Below are 8,765 nucleotides of genomic sequence, written 5' to 3'. Positions count from 1 at the left end.
ATATATATTTTAAAATTTTGTAATTAAATTTTTTTTGTGTCAAAAATATTAAAATTAATAGAATATTCCTCCTAAAAAATATGTAGTAAAAAATCTAATTAGGTTTTTAGTTATGGGTACTTTTAATTTATAAAAAAATATTCTGTTAACGCTAACATTTGAATAAGAACCATGGTATGTGGTATATCTTAGACATCAACAATAAAAATCTATAATGTCGTAGTATCACGATGGGCCGCAATGCATATGAAGTGGTATGCCTATATAAGTACTACAAATCTCCATGACAATTGCTGGCAGTTATCAAAGTCTAGTGGCAGTGACAACTATCAAATATGGCACATGCACGCACTCTACATAGCCCATTTTCACGTTTTTTATTTAGTTTTGAGTTCGACACCAATATGCCTTATGGCTTTTTGCTATGGAGTTGCATCCTGGATATTTTGACCTTAGTTTCTTAATCCAGTGGATCTTGAGCCTGAGTCCCCACTATTATTGCACCTTGATTCCTCTCAGTGGTTTGATCCAGAACCTTAATCAACTGTTCCACAGGAGCCACAGCCGGACTATCAGCCTTTAGATCACTACAAGAAAAACGGTGAGTACTATCAAATTTATCGACAAATTTAGTGTCGGGTATTAGCAACGGATTTACTGTCATAATTACCGGTGGATCAGGCAATAAATTCATCTGGTAAAGATATTACTGTTGGATTAGATTTTTTGCAGGTATATACGCCAATAATATTTGGAGAGAAGAGAAGGAAATTTGGCGCGTTCTATACCGTTGGATAAATCTGCCAGTAAATCTTACTTAATGAAATGCTGTGTTTGTCATGCGCAATGAAGTTACCGGCGGACAAATACGTCGGTAAATCCAACGATAAAATTGGCGCTAAATTGGAATCGCGCATTCTTTCTCCCTCATTTCAAAAGACAACTATCTCTAACATTGGTGTTCCCTTTTCTCTCTCCATCTCCCTCCCCCAAATTAAACCACCTTTGACAGCCTCTCCGCCATCGTTGGCCACCACAACAGCCTCTAAAGATTGTGTGTACTGGTCGTTGCCACCACCAACTTTCGTCGCGTGGAACATTTTCGTGTCGCAGCTGATTTTGTCGCCGTTGTTGCTCGCCAGAGCTGCCTCCTTCCTCTGTCTGGGAAGGTTGTCGTCCTTCCTCTTTATATTGTATCCTACATTTTCATTTTTTTAACTAAAACCCAAAATACAGTCTTGCAAGTTGGTCATCGCCGCTACCACTGCATCGTACATGCTGAGTCTACCCTGCCAGAGAAGTTTTTTGCATTGCCACTGTCTCTAGGTAACTCACTGACCAAGAAATTTAGATTAGTTAAACCTTAAACCTTAGTTTATAAAATTTCAATTTGTTATGTGTTAGAAAATATGCAATTAGAATGACGATTACTAAGTTATAAGTTGTTAATTTTAATTTTTTGTCTAAAACATAAGATCAATTACAAATTTTTCATGTTAAAATTTGATGAAAGTAAATATACATTTAGGATTATTAATTTTTTATTTTTACTTGCTTTATTAATTTTTCAGGTTAGATTTTTTAAGTTTTGATTATTAGTTTTTAGATTTTACTAAGTTCACTTCTATTTTAGGATTTTTTTTAAAGTCGTGTAGCTTTAATCGTAGGTTGTTTGTGTAGTTCTCAGGTTGATTTTCTATCTCTAAATATACTATGTTGTTTATGTTTTATATATGCTGGACTTACTTTCTCTAAGATAGAATTTCAGAACCGAGGCACCTTCTCGAAATCCTTGTTTGTTAGAAAACTGTGGAGTAATAAGGGGTTGCACACTAGAACGGTTAGGATTTGATATTTTATTGAGTGCCTGTTTGTTCTAATTTATGCCTGCAACTGTTTTCTCTATGCAAAATTGATAAATTTATTTGGTGGATGTGTCTGAATTAAGTAGAAGTTCGGTTGATTTTTTGTTTAAATTGTTTGAAATGATAATTGGATTTGGTGGGAGATTCTAATTATAGAAGAAACTCTGCTGAATTTTCTAAAAATTTTAATAAGTTGTATTATTGGTTGAATTCTACGTTGTTTGTGACAAAATGATTCCAAGTCATTGATGAGCGGATAATTTATACGCTTTTTGGCATTGTTTTTAGTATGTTTTTAGTAGGATCCAGTTACTTTTAGGGATGTTTTTATTAGTTTTTATGTTAAATTCACATTTCTGGACTTTACTATGAGTTTGTGTATTTTTTTGTGATTTCAGGTATTTTCTGGCTGAAATTGAGGGACTTGAGCAAAAATCAGATTCAGAGGTTGAAGAAGGACTGCTGATGCTGTTGGATTCTGACCTCCCTGCATTCAAAGTGGATTTTCTGGAGCTATAGAACTCAAAATGGAGCGCTTCCAATTGCGTTGAAAAGTAGACATCCAGGGCTTTCCAGAAATATATAATAATCCATACTTTGGCTGAGTTTAGATGACGCAAAAGAGCGTTGAACGCCAGTTCTACGCTGCAGTCTGGAGTTAAACGCCAGAAACATGTCACGAACCAGAGTTGAACGCCAGAAATACGTTATAAACTGGCGTTCAACTCCAAGAATGACCTCTCCACGTGTAAACTTCAAGCTCAGCCCAAGCACACACCAAGTGGGTCCCGAAAGTGGATTTATGCATCAATTACTTACTTCTGTAAACCCTAGTAACTAGTTTAGTATAAATAGGACTTTTTACTATTGTATTAGACATCTTGGGACGTCTAGTTCTTAGATCATGGGGGCTGGCCATTCGGCCATGCCTGAACCTTTCACTTATGTATTTTTCAACGGTAGAGTTTCTGCACTCCATAGATTAAGGTGTGGAACTTTGCTGTTCTTCAAGGATTAATGCAAAGTACTACTGTTTTTCTATTCAATTCAACTTATTCCGCTTCTAAGATATTCATTCGCACTTCAACATGAATGTGATGAACGTGACAATCATCATCATTCCCCCAGGAATGCGTGCCTGACAACCACTTCCGTTCCACCTTAGATTGGATGATTATCTCTTGGATCTCTTAATCAGAATCTTCGTGGTATAAGCTAGATTGATGGCAGCATTCATGAGAATTCGGAAAGTCTAAACCTTGTCTGTGGTATTCCGAGTAGGATTCTGGGATTGAATGACTGTGACGAACTTCAAACTCGCGAGTGCTGGGCATAGTGACAGATGCAAAAGGAGGGTGAATCCTATTCCAGTATGATCGAGAACCTCAGATGATTAGCCATGTCGTGACAGAGCATTTGGACTTTTTTCACAAGAGGATGGGATGTAGCCATTGACAATGGTGATGCCTCCAGATGATTAGCCATGCAGTGACAGCGCATCGGACCATTTTCACAGAGAGGATGAAAAGAAGCCATTGACAACGGTGATGCCCTTACATAAAGCCAGCCATGGAAAGGATTAAGACTGATTGGATGAAGACAGCAGGAAAGCAGAGATTCAGAAGAACAAAAGCATCTCTATACGCTTATATGAAATTCTCACCAATGAATTACATAAGTATTTCTATCTTTTCTATTTATTTATTATTATTCAAAAAATCCATAACCATTTGATATCCGCCTGACTGAGATTTACAAGGTGACCATAGCTTGCTTCAAGCCGACAATCTCCGTGGGATCGACCCTTACTCACGTAAGGTTTTATTACTTGGATGACCCAGTGCACTTGCTGGTTAGTTGTGCGAAGTTGTGAAGTTATGCTTGGACCATGGTATTGTGCACCAGTTTGTTGGCGCCATTACTAGGGAGAGAACGAACAACAAATTTTACAACCTTTGAGTAACAATTTCGCATATATCAAGTTTTTGGCGCCGTTGCCGGGGATTGTTCGAGTTTGGACAACTGACGGTTCATCGTGTTGCTCAGATTGGGTAATTTTCTTCTTATGTTATTTTCAAAAAGTTTTCAAAAAAAAAAAATTCAAAAATCTTTCAAAAATTTTCCCTTTGTTTTCAAAAATTATTTCAGAAATTTTAAGAATGAATTCTAGAGTTTCATGAAGCATGTTGAAGTCTGACTGGCTATAAAGCCATGTCTAAATTCATTTGGACTGGGGCTTCCAACCTAACATTATCAAGAGCAAGCTAGTTCTTGCTAATCCACCTGCTGCTGTTCCTGATCCACTTGATTTACATGCTAAAGCTTGACTGGCTATTAAGCCATGTCTAACCCTCAGATTGGAGCTTTAGACTAAGAGTGCAAGATTCCTGAAATTCATATTAAAAATTTTGGAATCCTTATTTTTCTTTTTCAAATAATTTTCTAAAAATAAAAAAAATCATAAAATCATAAAAATAAAAAATATTTTGTGTTTCTTGTTTGAGTCTTGAGTCAATTTTAAGTTTGGTGTCAATTGCATGTTTTAAAGTTTGCATAAAATTTTCGAAAAATTCATGCATTCATAGTGTTCTTCATGATCTTCAAGTTGTTCTTGGTAAGTCTTCTTGTTTGATCTTGATGTTTTCTTGTTTTGTGTGTTTTCTTGTTTTTCATGTGCATTTTTGCATTCATAGTCTCTGAACATGAAAGATTTCTAAGTTTGGTGTCTTGCATGTTTTCCTTGCATATAAAATTTTCAAAAATATGTTCTTGATGTTCATCATAATCTTCAAAGTGTTCTTGGTGTTCATCTTGACATTCATAGCATTCTTGCATGCATTCATTGTTTTGATCCATAACTTTCATGCATTGAGTCTTTTTCATGTTTTTCTCTTTCATTATTGAAAATTCAAAAATAAAAAAAAATATCTTCCTTTTTTTCACTCATAAATTTCAAAAATTTGGATTGACTTTTTCAAAAATTTTTAAAATTTAGTTGTTTCTTATGAGTCAAATCAAATTTTCAATTTAAAAATCTTATCTTTGTCAAAATCTTTTTCAAAAATCAAATCTTTTTCATTTTTTTATTTATTTTCGAAAATTATAAAAATATTTTTCAAAATTTTTTTTTATTTTATCTCATAATTTTCGAAAATATTATCAACAATTAATGTTTTGATTCAAAAATTTCAAGTTTGTTACTTACTTGTTAAGAAAGATTCAAACTTTAAGTTCTAGAATCATATCTTGTGAATCAAGTCATTAATTGTGATTTTAAAAATTAAATCTTTTTCAAAACTAATTTCAATCATATCTTTTCAAAAATATCTTTTTATCTTTTTTCAAAATCATATCTTTTTAATCATATCTTTTAAAACATATCTTTTTCAAAAAATTGATTTTAAAATATCTTTTCTAACTTCTTATCTTCTTATCTTTTCAAAATTGATTTTCAAATCTTTTTCAACTAACTAATTGACTTTTTGTTTGTTTCTTATCTTTTTTAAAACTACCTAACTAACTCTCTCTCTCTAATTTTTGAAAATATCTCCCTCTTTTTCAAAAATTCTTTTTAATTAACTAATTATTTCAAAATTCAATTTTAATTTATTTCTTCTTTTAATTTTCGAAAATCACTAACCATTTTTTAAAAATAATTTTCGAAAATTCTCTCTCTCTCATCTCCTTCTATTTATTTATTCATTTACTAACACTTCTCTACATCTCACATCTCTGTTATCCTCACCCTTGTGTTTGGATTCTCCTCCCTTCTCTTTCTTTACATTACATTCTTTTCTTCTTCTACTCACAACAAGGGAACCTCTATACTCTGGTAAAAAGGATCCCTATTATTATTTTCTGTTCCCTTCTTTGTCATATGAGCAGGAGCAAGGACAAGAACATTCTTGTTGAAGCAGATCCTGAACCTGAAAGGACTCTGAAAAGGAAACTAAGAGAAGCTAAAATACAACAATTCAGAGACAACCTTACAGGAATTTTCAAACAGGAAGAGGAGATGACAGCTGAAAATAATAATAATGCAAGGAGGATGCTTGGTGACTTTACTGCACCTAATTCCAATTTACATGGAAGAAGCATCTCCATCCCTACCATTGGAGCAAACAATTTTGAGCTTAAACCTCAACTAGTTTCTCTGATGCAACAAAACTGCAAGTTTCATGGACTTCCATCTGAAGATCCCTTTCAGTTCTTAACTGAATTCTCGCAGATCTGTGATACTGTTAATACTAATAGAGTAGATCCTGAAGTCTACAGGCTCATGCTTTTCCCTTTTGCTGTAAGAGACAGAGCTAGAGTGTGGTTGTACTCTCAACCCAAAGATAGCCTGAACTCTTGGGATAAGCTGGTCAAGGCTTTCTTAGCCAAGTTCTTTCCTCCTCAAAAGCTGAGTAAGCTTAGAGTGGATGTTCAAACCTCAGATAGAAGGAAGGTGAATCCCTCTATGAAGCTTGGGAGAGATACAAGGAACTGACCAAAAAGTGTCCTTCTGACATGCTTTCAGAATGGACCATCCTGGATATATTCTATGATGGTCTATCTGAATTAGCTAAAATTTCATTGGATACTTCTGCAGGTGGATCCATTCACCTAAAGAAAACGCCTGCAGAAGCTCAAGAACTTATTGACATAGTTGCTAATAACCAGTTCATGTACACTTCTGAGAGGAATCCTGTGAGTAATGGGACGCCTCAGAAAAAGGGAGTTCTTGAAATTGATACTCTAAATGCCATATTGGCTCAGAACAAAATATTGACTCAGCAAGTCAATATGATTTCTCAGAGTCTGAATGGAATGCTCATGGAGAAATCACCCAAATTTCTCATGGAAAGATCAACAAAAGCCTCAACAAGGCTTTAATAATGGTGGAAGAAACAGGTTTAGCAATAGCAAGCCTTTTCCATCATCCACTCAGCAACAGACAGAGAACTCTGAACAAAATACCTCTAATTTAGAAAACTTAGTCTCTGATCTATCCAAGACCACTGTAAGTTTCATGAATGAAACAAGGTCCTCAATTAGAAATTTGGAGGCACAAGTAGGCCAGTTGAGTAAAAGGATCACTGAAACCCCTTCTAGTACTCTCCCAAGCAATACAGAAGAAAATCCAAAAGGAGAGTGCAAGGCCATTGATATAACCATCATGGCCGAATCCAAGGAGAAAGGGGAGGACGTGAATCCCAAGGAGGAAGACCTCCTAGGACGTCCAATGATCAATAAGGAGTTCCCCTCTGAAGAACCAAAGGAATCTGAGACTCACCTAGAGACCATAGAGATTCCAATGAACCTCCTTATGCCCTTCATGAGCTCTGATGAGTATTCCTCTTCAGAAGAGAATGAGGATGTTACTGAAGAGCAAGTTGCCAAGTTCCTTGGTGCAATCATGAAGCTGAATGCCAATTTATTTGGTAAAGAGACTTGGGGAGATGAACCTCCCCTGTTCACCAATGAACTAAATGCATCGGATCAACTGAGATTGCCTCAGAAGAAACAGGATCCTGAAAAGTTCCTAATACCTTGTACCATAGGCACCATGACCTTTGAGAAGGCTCTATGTGACCTGGGATCAGGAATAAACCTCATGCCACTCTCTGTAATGGAGAAACTTGGAATCTTTGAGGTGCAAGCTGCTAAAATCTCATTAGAGATGGCAGACAACTCAAGAAAACAGGCTTATGGACAAAACCAAACTCTAAGTTTGGTGTTGAACTCCCATATCCAAACTCTAAGTTTGGTGTTGGAGAGTCTCAACAATGCTCTGAACATCTGTGAGGCTCCATGAGAGCCCACTGTCAAGCTATTGACATTAAAGAAGCGCTTGTTGGGAGGCAACCCAATTTTTATTTAATTATATTTTTATTAGTTATATGTCTTCATATGTTCATGATCATGTAGAGTCACAAAAACAACTGAAAAAATTGAAGAAAAATAAAAAACAGCATTAAAAACAGCACACCCTGGAGGAGGAGTTCACTGGCGTTCAAACGCCAGTAAGGAGCATCTGGCTGGCGTTCAACGCCAGAACAGAGCATGGAGCTGGCGCTGAATGCCAGAAACAAGCATGAAGCTGGCGTTCAACGCCAGAAATATGCTGCATCTGGGCGTTGAACGCCCAGAACAAGCATCAGTTCGGCGTTTAAACGCTAGAATTGCATGCAAAGGCATTTTACATGCCTAATTGGTGCAGGGATGTAAATCCTTGACACCTCAAGATCTGTGAACCTCACAGGATCATCTCAGGATCTGTGGATCCCACAGGATCCCCACCTTCCCTCCTCATAATCCTAGTTTCTTCTACATATTCTTCTTCATCTATTCTTTCTTCTCCTGCTCGAGGGCGAGCAACATTCTAAGTTTGGTGTGGTAAAAGCATTGCTTATTTTGCTTTTCCATAACCATTGATGGCACCCAAGGCCAGAGAAACCTCAAAAAAAAAGAGAGAGAAGAGAAAAGGGAAGACAAAAGCTTCCACCTCCAAGTCATGGGAGATGGAGAGATTCATGTAAAGGATCTATAGCTCAGTGGTAGAACATTTGACTGCAAATCAAGAGATCCCTGTGATATCTCAGGGGATACATTTTCCCCCACACAATTATTGGGAGCAACTAAGGAGGAGCAACAAAGACAAGGAAGAGACATAGAAGAGCTCAAGGATATCATTGGTTTCTCAAGAAGAAAATGCCACCATCACTAAGGTGGACTCATTCCTTGTTCTTAAATTTTCTGTTTTTCGTTTTCTTATGTTAAATGTTTATCTATGTTTGTGTCTTTATTACATGATCATTAGTGTCTAAGTGTCTATGCCTTAAAGTAATGAATATGAATCCATCACCTCTCTTAAATAAAAAAATGTTTTAATTCAAAAGAACAAGAAGTACATGA

The sequence above is a fragment of the Arachis ipaensis genome, chromosome B04, assembly GCF_000816755.2.
Source record: "Arachis ipaensis cultivar K30076 chromosome B04, Araip1.1, whole genome shotgun sequence".
Taxonomy (NCBI): Eukaryota; Viridiplantae; Streptophyta; class Magnoliopsida; order Fabales; family Fabaceae; genus Arachis; species Arachis ipaensis.
The sequence above is the reverse complement of the archived record's forward strand: the minus strand, read 5'-3'. Positions refer to the sequence as shown.